Consider the following 12,779-nt stretch of genomic DNA (forward strand, 5'->3'; position numbering starts at 1 on the left):
TGACTTCTTTGGTGCAAGTTGTCAGAAGGAGCTTGCTTTCTTCTGACTCTGTTTTTGCCCAAAGAAGTTTTGAGCTCTCACTTAGGCCTCTTTGTAAAGTAACTGCACCAGTGGACTCTGGCAACTGAGGCTCACTCTTACTGGGCCTATATTTCATGTCTAAGCAAGGAAGTGGAACTGTCTCCTTAAACTCAGCATTTGTGATGTTATCATCAGATGTGACAATGCTCTTTAAGGCACATCGCTGAAGCTTGCCGAAATAATCTTTCAAGTTGTTTTGGATGCTGTGGTAAATGTGAACAGCAGCAGACCAGGCACTCTTCTGTTGGGGACTCTCTTCAGATTCAGCCAAGGACTTCATATCTGACACGAAAGTCTTAACAACTACTGACGCTGCTGAGCCCACTGGGTGAATTGACTCTGTCTTTACAATGCCAGACAATGTTTGACCTGACACAGCACCTGTTAACTCAGACTGAACGACTGAACTAGGAAAGCTCAAACTACTGACTTTTTTGTGAAGAACTCCACTCACTGCTTGTATTGCTGATGTTTGAAACTCCCGGCTAGAGAGTTTTTGGATGCTCTTAGATGTGAGCGTGCAGGAGGAACCAGATTCACTAATATTGTAGCTGCTCTCGTATTTCCTTATCAGGGCATCAAGATCCTCAATGAAGCCAACATGCGATGCCAAAAACGTGATCTTGTCCTTCAGATCTTCCAGCAAATTCTGTTCGTTCTCGTCAACAAAAGCCACCATTGTGTCAGAGATGGTGGTCATGACTTGCCCTGTTAGACTCTTGCTCTCCTGGTCAACTTTTTCAAGTTTAGCAGCCAGCTCTCTCACCATGCTCTCAGTCATCTTGGTCTGTGAGTCTCCCCTTACCGGTGTCACTAGAGAGGTTTGACTTGCGGAGGCACTCTTAACGACCACTGATAAGGCCGACTTGACATCTTTAGCCAACTCTGCCATTACAGCAGGGGTTAGCATCATAGAGCCTGCACTTCCAGATGGAGAATTGGACATGCATGCAAGTTTGGAGAGAGAACCTTGCAGGCTGTCCTGCACACAGGTGACGAGGGTGTCCTCTGAGACACCTAAGAGGACTTGTAGCAAGTCAGAGTTGGTTGTCTTCTTCTGCACATCAGACAGAGAGGTTCTTGAAAAAAAAAAAACAGAAATCATCACAGTCAAACAAATAATATGTAATGCTGTGAGGAACGTTGCTCTGGTGGAGGTGTGTCAACCACATCTAATGATAAAAAATAATAATTTATTCAACTTCTATAGTTCTTTTCATTACAGAAAGATAAATGAGAAAAGCCTTTAAAGCCTTTAAACAGCTTGGAAAATTCCAGAAAAGGATGTCATGGCTTTAGAAGCTTATGTTAGGCTAATTGACATCATTTGGGTCTGTGGATGTATTTCAAGGCCAACCTTCAAACTCAGTGCCTCTTCACTTGACATCATGAGAAAATCAAAAGAAATCCGCCAAGACCTCAGAAAAAGAATTGGTTCATCCTTGGGAGCAATTTCCAAATGGCTGAAGGTACCACGTTCATCTGTACAAACAATAGTACGCAAGTATAAACACCATGGGACCACGCAGCCGTCATACCACTCAGGAAGGAGACGCGTTTTGTCTCCTAGAGATGAACGTACTTGGGTGCGAAAAGTGCAAATCAATCCAGCAATGGACCGTGTGAAGATGCTGGAGGAAACAGGTACAAAAGTATCTATATCCACAGTAAAACGAGTCCTATATCGACATTACCTGAAAGGCCGCTCAGCAGGGAAGAAGCCACTGCTCCGGAAGCCGCCATAAAAAACCCAGACTACGGTTTGCAACTGCACATGGGGACAAAGATCGTACTTTTTGGAGAAATGTCCTCTGGTCTGATGAAACCAAAATAGAACTGTTTGGGCATAATGACCATCATTATGTTTGGAGGAAAAAGGGTGACGCTTGCAAGCTAAAGAACACCTCCCAACCGTGAAGCACGGGGGTAGCAGAATCATGTTGTGGGGGTGCTTTGCTGCAGGAGGGTCTAGTGCACTTCACAAAATAGATAGCATCATGAGGCTGGAAAATTATGTGGATATATTGAAGCAACATCTCAAGACTTCAGTCAGGAAGTTAAAGCTTGGTCGCAAATGGGTCTTCCAAATGGACATGACCCCAAGCATACTTCCAAAGTTGTGGCAAAATGACTTAAGAACAACAAAGTCAAGGTATTGGAGTGGCCAACACAAAGCCCTGACCTCAATCCTATAGAACATTTGTGGGCAGAACTGAAAAAGCTTGTGCAAGCAAGGAGGCCTACAAACCTGACTCAGTCATACCAGCTCTGTCAGGAGGAATGGGCGAAAATTCTCCCAACTTATTGTGGGAAGCTTGTGGAAGGCTACCCAAAACATTTGACCCAAGTTAAACAATTTATAGGCAATGCTACCAAATACTATTTGAGTGTATGTAAACTTCTGACCCACTGGGAATGTGAAGAAAGAAATAAAAGCTGAAATAAATTATTCTTTCTTCTTCTATTATTCTGACATTTCACATTCTTAAAATAAAGTGGTGATTTTAACTGACCTAAAACAGGGACATTTTACTAGGATTATTAGGATCTTCTGTGGTTTCCACAGTGCTGCTTTGCTTCTGGTAGAAATAAACATTATGAGTCTCAAATAATGGCACCAACAGAGTCAAACTTAACATATACAACAAATATCATACTGAAAGAACTTATGAACCGTTAGAGTGGAGGAGCATTGGCAACGTTGGACAAATTTAAACAACTGAAACACAACAGAGATGGTTGTGGTACGTCAACATTGCCAATGATAGCATCACTATAACATTTTATTGGATTAATGTTGTAATATGAAATGACAAGGTCAACATACCATCTCATTGACAGCTTCAGAGGTCAGGTGGTCATCCATCACACAGACAGGCAGGTCTAGAGACTGGGACAAGGCTCTATGGTCATAACCAGGAGAGAATGGAAACATCAGAGCAGTCCCAATGGCAGAATCTAACCACTGTCTTCATGTCAAAGACTCACTCACTCATTTTCTTTGTCAAACCTACCCCTTAAAATGACTTCGATATTAACACGGAATATATTTTGTTATTAATAAGAGATCTCTCAATAATAATTCTCACAATAGCATATTGGTAGTAGTCAGTGACATATTAAAGCTAAGCAGGGCTGGGTGTAGTTAAAACCCTGGATGGGGTTCGATCCCGGGCTGAGGTGCTGCCTATAGTTTTTTTCTGAAAGTGTATATAATGTTGAAAATCTGACATGGTTTCAAAGGTACAAATTCAACCTATTTTATACAAGGTTTGGCTATGCTGAATTTAGTTTACAATGATGACATCATCCTGTGGTTGAAATGTCACCCTCAAAACAACAGTTAGGCCTATACCCCATTATATCCACTACGCCCCCCCCCCCCCCCCCCCCCCCCCACACTTTATATTTTACCAATATATATGCAGCCCACCAGCCCTAAAGCATGAACATGTTTTTTTGCTAGAAAATGTGGATTAAGAGAAGCAAAATGATCCTTTTCGCTAGTTTCATCTAAATAGAAGGGCAACAAGACATTGACAAACTTTGACATCTCTGCTTTCACCGGGATTTAAAAACCAAGGCTTTCCGAAAATGTTTACCTCAGCCAGTTTAGAACCCAGGTGTGTCTACAAAACACATGTACTCCTCCATAAGGTTCATGGCTTGCCTATTGTTTTATCCCAGTACAAGAGGGGCAACTGGATTCAGGATTAAACACAAGCAGTCTTTAAGGTATATCTTATTACAGTTTAGGCCTACCTTATTATTTTCTTCCATCTGGCAAAATCATTTAAAGGAATGAAATCTGTTTTGTTGCTAATATTATTAGTAACTGTAGGAAAATACAGCTGTAGAGTACAAGAATCAGCTACTTTCTGAAGGGAAGCCAAGCTCATAAGCAATTTAGAACCTACAGACAATTATGACAAAATTGGAACGCATGAATGTGTCACAAACGCCTTGTGGTCACATGTTATTTTAGGGCGTGGCTCCGCATTCGTGACCGGTTGTCTTAATGTCATTAAGCAACAACAACAAAAAAAACATAAATAGCTACTACAATTTCGAAACATGATTTTGTCATCAGTTCAGTACCATTTGTTTGATTTTGTGGACCCACGACTAGACTTTATCCATGTTAGCTAGTTGCTAGCGATGCTAGTCAGCATAGGCTGCTACGTGATAAACAGTTCGCGTTAGCGAATTAGCTACCTAGCTAGCCAGCCTAACAAGCTGTCAAATCCAATGGAAACCGATGCAACCCTGCTGCCAAATAAGGGCTAGCTCGATGACCCGTGGTAACAGTGAGGTCCCCATGAGTTTCAAGGCTTTAATAAGTGCTATCGTGCAGAAAAAGAGAATAAAATACTGGTTGATGAGCTAGCTAAGTTAGCTAGCAAGACGGGTATGACCGTTAACAGCGTGCATGCACAAATGCATGACGACACATTGTATGTCAGTGAAGCAGGCATGCAGAACGAGATCGCCCCACCAAGCCAGATAGTAGAGGGGTACAACAACGCCGGGACACAGAGGCATAGCTCATACAATTATATTTTGTTCCAGTCAATGACAATACATGTTGAATAATAAATACCTGCGTCAAATATATGGCATCGCATGCTAGTGCAAAGATAGCTTGCATGAATTTTTTTTTTTTAATCCAGTGACCACTAGATGTCCTCGTATATCCACATTTAGATCAACTGTACTTGATTTTTCATCAGTACTGTGAATGACAAACCCACTGAATCTAGTTTAATAATCTTTATACTCAGCAGGTAGAGGCTTAGGTACTTCAAATCAGTGCTTAATTTGAGCCGGATCATGCCAGAACAAGATCCGGCACCTTTCCATTCTGGACTGTTTTGTTCCGGAACCTATTTGGCCGAATCCGGTACCTCTCGTGCCATGAAAAATAATTTTCACTTTTTGCTATGTAACAATTATAATAAAAGCGATCAAAGTTCGAGTTGCCTCTTCGTCAATTATCCTGCCCCCTCAACTCTCCAGAGTTGCACTTCATCATTTGTTTCCTTATAGAATCATAGCTGCATGAAGGGTTCTGGAGGAATTTTCTAAAGTTACGGAATTACTGCTGTCTGTTCAGAAATAAATTAAATCATTCAGAATAGCCTCCTAATACGTCATGAGAAACCCTATAATTTAGCTACAGAGGACCAATGGCCCCTTTTTTAAATAGCCTAGCTGCGGATTGTAGCCCAATAACAAAGAATAGCCTACAGTCGGGAACGCGAGGCAAATCTGTCAGTGAAAAAACAGCAGGCAGACAAAACAGGCCTTTTGCAATATTTCAAATACAATCGAGGGAAAACAGGTTGGAAAGCAATGACTCTTGCTGAAAAGATAAGACTATGCTGTAGACTACCAAAATATTTGATCAAAACCCAAACATTGTTTTACAAAACAGAGAGAGGGAGAGATAGGCTTTTGACACGAGCGCATCGACAATCTCCAGCGAGTGAGCTGCGCATCATTGGGTGAGTCAGTGAAACTGGAAAGCATTTTTAGGACTAATTTCCTCCTCATATTGTAGCCTACTATATGTTTCTCCACAAACCTAGGCCTATAGGCTATTGATGGATTCAAGACAAGGTCGTTTTTATTGATCTCAGATACTAAGTTTGTCAGTGTCAAAGTAGCCTGCCATTTCGATCATTTGTGCGGATTAAAAAAAGATAATGCCAAAGTCTCCAGTCATGTAAAAGGATGTAGAATTGCACGAAATGCGGTTTTAAAAAGGCCAACACTTTCCCGGACCCTAGGCTACTAAAAATGTTCCCCATGTGTTCACCTACTGTAAATGGCTCTACTCTACTGCTCTACCCAAATGTGATGATATGCGTTCAATGCTCTATTATAATAGGTGATATTTTTTCTCATTAGTTCTGGTACCACAAATCAAATCAAATTTATTTATATAGCCCTTCGTACATCAGCTGATATCTCAAAGTGCTGTACATAAACCCAGCCTAAAACCCCAAACAGCAAGCAATGCAGGTGTAGAAGCACGGTGGCTAGGAAAAACTCCCTAGAAAGGCCAAAACCTAGGAAGAAACCTAGAGAGGAACCAGGCTATGTGGGGTGGCCAGTCCTCTTCTGGCTGTGCCGGGTGGAGATTATAACAGAACATGGCCAAGATGTTCAAATGTTCATAAATGACCAGCATGGTCGAATAATAATAAGGCAGAACAGTTGAAACTGGAGCAGCAGCACAGCCAGGTGGACTGGGGACAGCAAGGAGTCATCATGTCAGGTAGTCCTGGGGCATGGTCCTAGGGCTCAGGTCCTCCGAGAGAGAGAAAGAGAGAAGGAGAGAATTAGAGAACGCACACTTAGATTCACACAGGACACCGAATAGGACAGGAGAAGTACTCCAGATATAACAAACTGACCCTAGCCCCCCGACACATAAACTACTGCAGCATAAATACTGGAGGCTGAGACAGGAGGGGTCAGGAGACACTGCGGCCCCATCCGAGGACACCCCCGGACAGGGCCAAACAGGAAGGATATAACCCCACCCACTTTGCCAAAGCACAGCCCCCACAACACTAGAGGGATATCTTCAACCACCAACTTACCATCCTGAGACAAGGCTGAGTATAGCCCACAAAGACCTCCGCCACGCCACAGAGCCCCCCCTCTGGCACCTCCCAATTTACAAATTAAGCTCTGCTTCAAATTTTAAATTTGAAGAGTACAGCAGACAGAGTACAGCAGACTACAGTAGAGCACAGCAGAGTACAGCAGACAGAGTACAGCAGAGTACAGTAGAGCACAGCAGAGTACAGCAGACTACAGTAGAGCACAGCAGACTACAGTAAAGTACAGCAGACAGAGTACAGTAGAGTACAGCAGAGTACAGCAGAGTACAGTAGAGCACAGCAGGCCGTATAGTAGGAGAAGAAGAGGCCCTTTGGGTTCATTGAAATACATATTCATAATATTTCTGTTAACAATTTAATCTGCACCCAGATTAGTCTTCAATTTAATTTACACCCAGATTAGTCTTCAATTTAATTTACACCCAGATTAGTGTTCAATTTAATCTGCACCCAGATTAGTCTTCAATTTAATTTACACCCAGATTAGTCTTCAATTTAATTTTCACCCAGATTAGTGTTCAATTTAATCTGCACCCAGATTAGTGTTCAATTTAATTTTCACCCAGATTAGTGTTCAATTTAATCTGCACCCAGATTAGTGTTCAATGTGATAGAACAAAACTCAGTACAGCACATGAATTAGAAAATGTTGTTACAAGTTTGATCCACGAGATGGTGGTAGATTATAAATTTAAATAGCACGGACCTTTGATTTGTCTCTGGATAGAAATTGCCCTTGGGCACAGATCAGTTTACTCTCACCAAATCCTAACCTTTACCATTAGCAGTAAAAACACAAACCAGACCTAAGATCAGTGCAAAGGAGCCACTTCATCTTACCCCTGTAATTATATGACTCCTAACTTATATATACACTGAGTGTACCAAACATTAGTAACACCTTCCTAATATTGAGTTGCACCCCGCCTTCTGCCATCAGAACAGCCTCAATTTGTTGGGGTGTGGACTCTACAAGGTGTTTGAAAGCGTTCCCCAGGGATGCTGGCCCATGTTGACTCCAATGCTTCCAACAGTTGTGCCAAGTTGGCTGGATGTTCTTTGGGTGGTGGACCACACAGGAAACTGTTGAGTGTGAAAAACCCCAGCAGCATTGCAGTTCTTGACACAAACCGGTGCACCTGGCACCTACTACCCCGTTCAAAGGCACTTAAATATTTTGTCTTGCCCATTCACCCTCTGAATGGCACACATACACAATCTATGCCTCAATTGTCTCAAGGCTTAAAAATCATTCTTTAACCTGTCCGCTCCCCTTCATCTACACTGAAGTGGATTTAACAAGTGACATCATTAAGGGATCATAGCTTTCACCTGGATTCACCTGGTCAGTCTTTGTCATGGAAAGAACAGGTGTTCATAATGTTTTGTTTACTCGGTGTATAAACACAACATAGGTATTTATGTAAAACAAGTGAATTTACTGTATGTCCATGGTCTTATACTTCAGTGGGAGCCGGTGGTGCGTGTGTTCAGTGCCGTGACGGGGGAGACCCTCTCAGTCTTGGGCACTGTGTTTCTCCTGAGTACGTCTGTGGCCAGGCTCATGACCCTGGTGTCCCAGCAGTGTGGGCTTCCCGTCAGCTCCTTCAGACTGAGCTCTCCCACCGGCCTGCAACTCTACGACTGCAACCGGCTGCACGACTACGCCATTGACCTGGGTATGGCCTTCCTTGTGCAGTAGATCAATGGTCCTCTGGCTCAACACCTTATGGATGTAACACAGAGACAAATGGACTGTATGGAACACATTCTTGGTTCATGGCAACCAGGAGGACAACCTGCATTTGTCTCTGTCTCCCAGGGGCTATTCTACGGTTGGACACCTGGGATGGGTGGGCGGAGTTCCTCAGAGGCTGCTTCCTGGGACACAGACTGACCGTCCAACGACACCTGTCTAGGGAGAGACCTGTGAGGAGGTCAGAATACACATCTATCTACACACTGAACTGTATGATAGACTTACTATCAACAGTGATGGTACTGAACCTTTATATAGCTTACAATAATGGTACTGACCCTGTATATAGCTTACAATGATAGTACTGACCCTGTATATAGCTTACAATAATGGTACTGACCCTGTATATAGCTTACAATAATGGTACTGACCCTCTATATAGCTTACAATGATAGTACTGACCCTGTATATAGCTTATATTCTCGTGTTTTTTTCCTTCATACAATTTTTCTCTTACCCTGATATTTAAAACTGCATTGTGGGAAAGAGCTTGCAAGAAAGCATTTTACTGTACTGTTTTATAACCCACTGTATCTTGTGAACTTGACAAAAAAAACTTGAAACGTGTTATAAATACATTGATTCTGTATTATTCCAGGTTCCAGCTCCGGGTGGCACTCTACATCGCTGCTTCTCTGGGCCACTTGGACCTGACCGGCTGGCTGCTGGAGAGGGGGGTGCGTGTCATTGAGCCGGTGGGGGTTCACCCTTACCGTGAGTGGTGCCACCAGACGGCCCACCCCGACGTCGCCAAGTGTCCCGCTGTTGCCTCCATCGAGCGCGGCCAGCTCACCATCCTCAAACTCTTTTTCGCCATCAGCGTTCTGACCCTTGCCTGTCGGGGAAGTGTGTGCGTCACCTGGCCACCAAGCTGTGCTCTGTGGTGGTCCTCCCAGGTATGGCCCTGCCCATGCGGACATACCTCCAGATAAAGGTATCAGGGTGATGTCCAAAGCCTCTCGACGTTTGACCCCCATCAACTGCCCATCTCATGTATCCTGCCCGCTCCGCGCCCTGGCATCCCAGGATAAACCTCTTCAACTACCGAAGCTACACCCTGTGGCCACGAGGGATGAAAGAGAGAAGAAGAGGGGATGTGGAGGGATGTGAGGAGGATGAGAGTGGGGATCAGAACAGCAACCAATGGAGGAGCAGAGTCCCGCTCCCGCCCATTTCCAGAGACACCAATCTCAGACCTGTGTTTGCCTCGCCAAATTCCGCCCAGATACTCACCACCTCACTGGAGGCCTTTTCTCCCCACTGCGACCGCACACCCAGAGAAAACGCCATATACTGTTTGGCCTTGGCCAGGTTAGTCCAAGTTTAAATGACAGCTACGGTGAATATGAATATTTCTCTGGAGGTTTCTTATGAAAGGTGTGAATACTGTCAGAAGAAGCCTCCTATAATCAGTGGTGGTGGGGGGGGGAACACATGTAAAAGCTGTTTACACACTTTTTATTTTATTTTGTGCAAGCATTTACCCACCTTTTGTGGAAGATGCATTGAAAGTAGAGGGAGCGTTACTTCTTTAATCCTGAACGGCAATCAGCATTTACCAGTCAATGGTTTTACCACTACATCACTGCCTATGATATACCCTTATCCTCCCTGAATAGATTTCAGTACAAACAAATCATGAGCCAACCATCATGCTTAGAAGGTATATAGTCAAATCAACTCAAACTTTAATTTGTCACATGCGCTGAATACAACAAGTGTAGATCTTTCCGTGAAATGTTTACTTTACAAGCCCTTAACAAACAGTGCAGTTCAAGAAGAGTTAAGAGAATATTTACCTAATAAACTAAAGTAACAAATAATAAAACATTTGAACTTGTCCGGTGGCCATTTGATTAATTGTTCAGCAGTCTTATGACTTGGGGTTAGAAGCTGTTATAGGTTTACCCTAACAAGTCCTGAAACAAATCATGAGCCAACCATCATGCTTAGAAGGTATATAGTGTCAGTCTTATTGGTTCACCCTAACAAGTTGTTTCAGTATGGGGAGAGGATAGAATGTAAGGGCGCTTCATTAATGTATTGAGGCCATTACATATACAGTATTTCACAATGCTAGGACACAGATTTGGTCTCCTAACCTTGTTCTGGTTGATTGACTCTCTAACAGTGCCTTCACACAGAGACCATGGTTGCAGCAGCTGAATGTAGCGCGGACTCTGTCCAGGAGGAGTGCTCAGCACATTGGGTAGACACCAGGATCCTGGTCATTAGGCATATTAAACATACTGAAACAAGGAGGGACAACCTGGAATTGTCCAAAAAGGAACTCTTATCTAATTTTTTTAATTTATTTTTTTACAGTGAACAAGATGAGACTGGAACGGATGATGCCTGAAACAATGCGGACGACTTAGAATTTCGTTCCTTTGGATGAGGCTTATAGATATAGTCAGTACTGTGTTTGATTTGTGTGCAGAAAGTTTACAACGGCAGGCAGTGGATTCTCAGTCATTCCTCTCAAGGAACAAAAAACGTATCATATTTCACTGGCTATTTGTAGTAGCCAAATGTGAATGGAATTATTATTATTCTAGAATCATTCAGTTGACTGAATGTGACTGTGGTTGTGCTGTATGTGACTATGTGGTTGTACTGTATGTGATTGTACTGAATGTGACTATGTGATTGTACTGAATGTGACTATGTGATTGTACTGAATGTGACTATGTGGTTGTGCTGTATGTGATTGTACTGAATGTGACTATGTGATTGTACTGAATGTGACTATGTGGTTGTGCTGTATGTGATTGTACTGAATGTGACTATGTGATTGTACTGAATGTGACTATGTGATTGTACTGAATGTGACTATGTGGTTGTGCTGTATGTGATTGTACTGAATGTGACTATGTGATTGTACTGAATGTGACTATGTGGTTGTGCTGTATGTGATTGTACTGAATGTGACTATGTGATTGTACTGAATGTGACTATGTGATTGTACTGAATGTGACTATGTGGTTGTGCTGTATGTGATTGTACTGAATGTGACTATGTGATTGTACTGAATGTGACTATGTGATTGTACTGAATGTGACTATGTGGTTGTGCTGTATGTGATTGTACTGTACGTAATTGTAAGTGTTTGACATGGGTCTAATTGAGGCTCCAACCCCCTGCCTTAAAACTCTTTTATTAAGATGTGGATCATTATTGCTCATATGAGTCTGTGCAGTGTCAAAATAATAAATTCTTATTTACAATGATGGCCAAACCCGGACGACGCTGGGCCAATTATGCAGCACCCTATGGGACTCCCAATCACTTGGGAGTGGGAAGGATACCAAATCCAATATCACACACTTCTTCCTTAGTATTCTGAGAACTGTCAGATAGCTGTGAGAGCTATGAGTGGATCGTGGACCCATGCATAAATGATAACTTTACTGTAACTCAGTGGGGCAAGTAGAACATCCGGGTTAGTGTATGTGCATTATCTGGACAGTTGATTGTCTTTGTCTCAAAGCCTTTCCATTTCTGGGGTATTGAAGAAGCTTCTGATCTCAACCTTGTTGACAGGTAAGAAACACTTGGTTAGTGTATGTGTCTTATCCAATGGGTTGTCAGGTGAACGTTGAAGATGCTTCTTGGAGGTGATCTAATGATGTCATTGAATCGCTGTCATTGAGTTGCTCACTGGACAAGACAATTATTCACTGAAAATTAAATCTGTCTTTCATTTCACTTATGTTGATACTTGATTGGCTATTTGCTGTCTTTTGAAAATACAAAAATAAATACCTGTTTTATGAAGCACTTGTAGACATTCATTGTTTTCAAAATCATATTTTCAGCAAAACAGATACATATGTTTACAATATGACATCAAATCAAATAAAAATGAAGTAAGTGATATGTAAATGATTGGCAAAAGGCTCCAACCACCCAAGTCATAGACTGTTCACTCTGCTACCACATGGCAAGCGATACGAGAGCACCAAGTCTGGGACAAAAGGCTCCTTAACAGCTTCCACCCCCAAGCCATTAGACTGCTGAACAGCTTCTACCCCCAAGTCATTAGACTGCTGAACAGCTTCTACCCCCAAGCCATTAGACTGCTGAACAGCTTCCACCCCCAAGTCATTAGACTGCTGAACAGCTTCTACCCCCAAGTCATTAGACTGCTGAACAGCTTCTACCCCCAAGCCATTAGACTGCTGAACAGCTTCCACCCCCAAGTCATTAGACCGCTGAACAGCTTCTACCCCCAAGTCATTAGACTGCTGAACAGCTTCTACCCCCAAGTCATTAGACTGATGAACGTTAATTAAATGGCCACCTGC

Source organism: Oncorhynchus mykiss, unplaced genomic scaffold (genome assembly GCF_013265735.2).
Source record: "Oncorhynchus mykiss isolate Arlee unplaced genomic scaffold, USDA_OmykA_1.1 un_scaffold_266, whole genome shotgun sequence".
Classification (NCBI taxonomy): domain Eukaryota; kingdom Metazoa; phylum Chordata; class Actinopteri; order Salmoniformes; family Salmonidae; genus Oncorhynchus; species Oncorhynchus mykiss.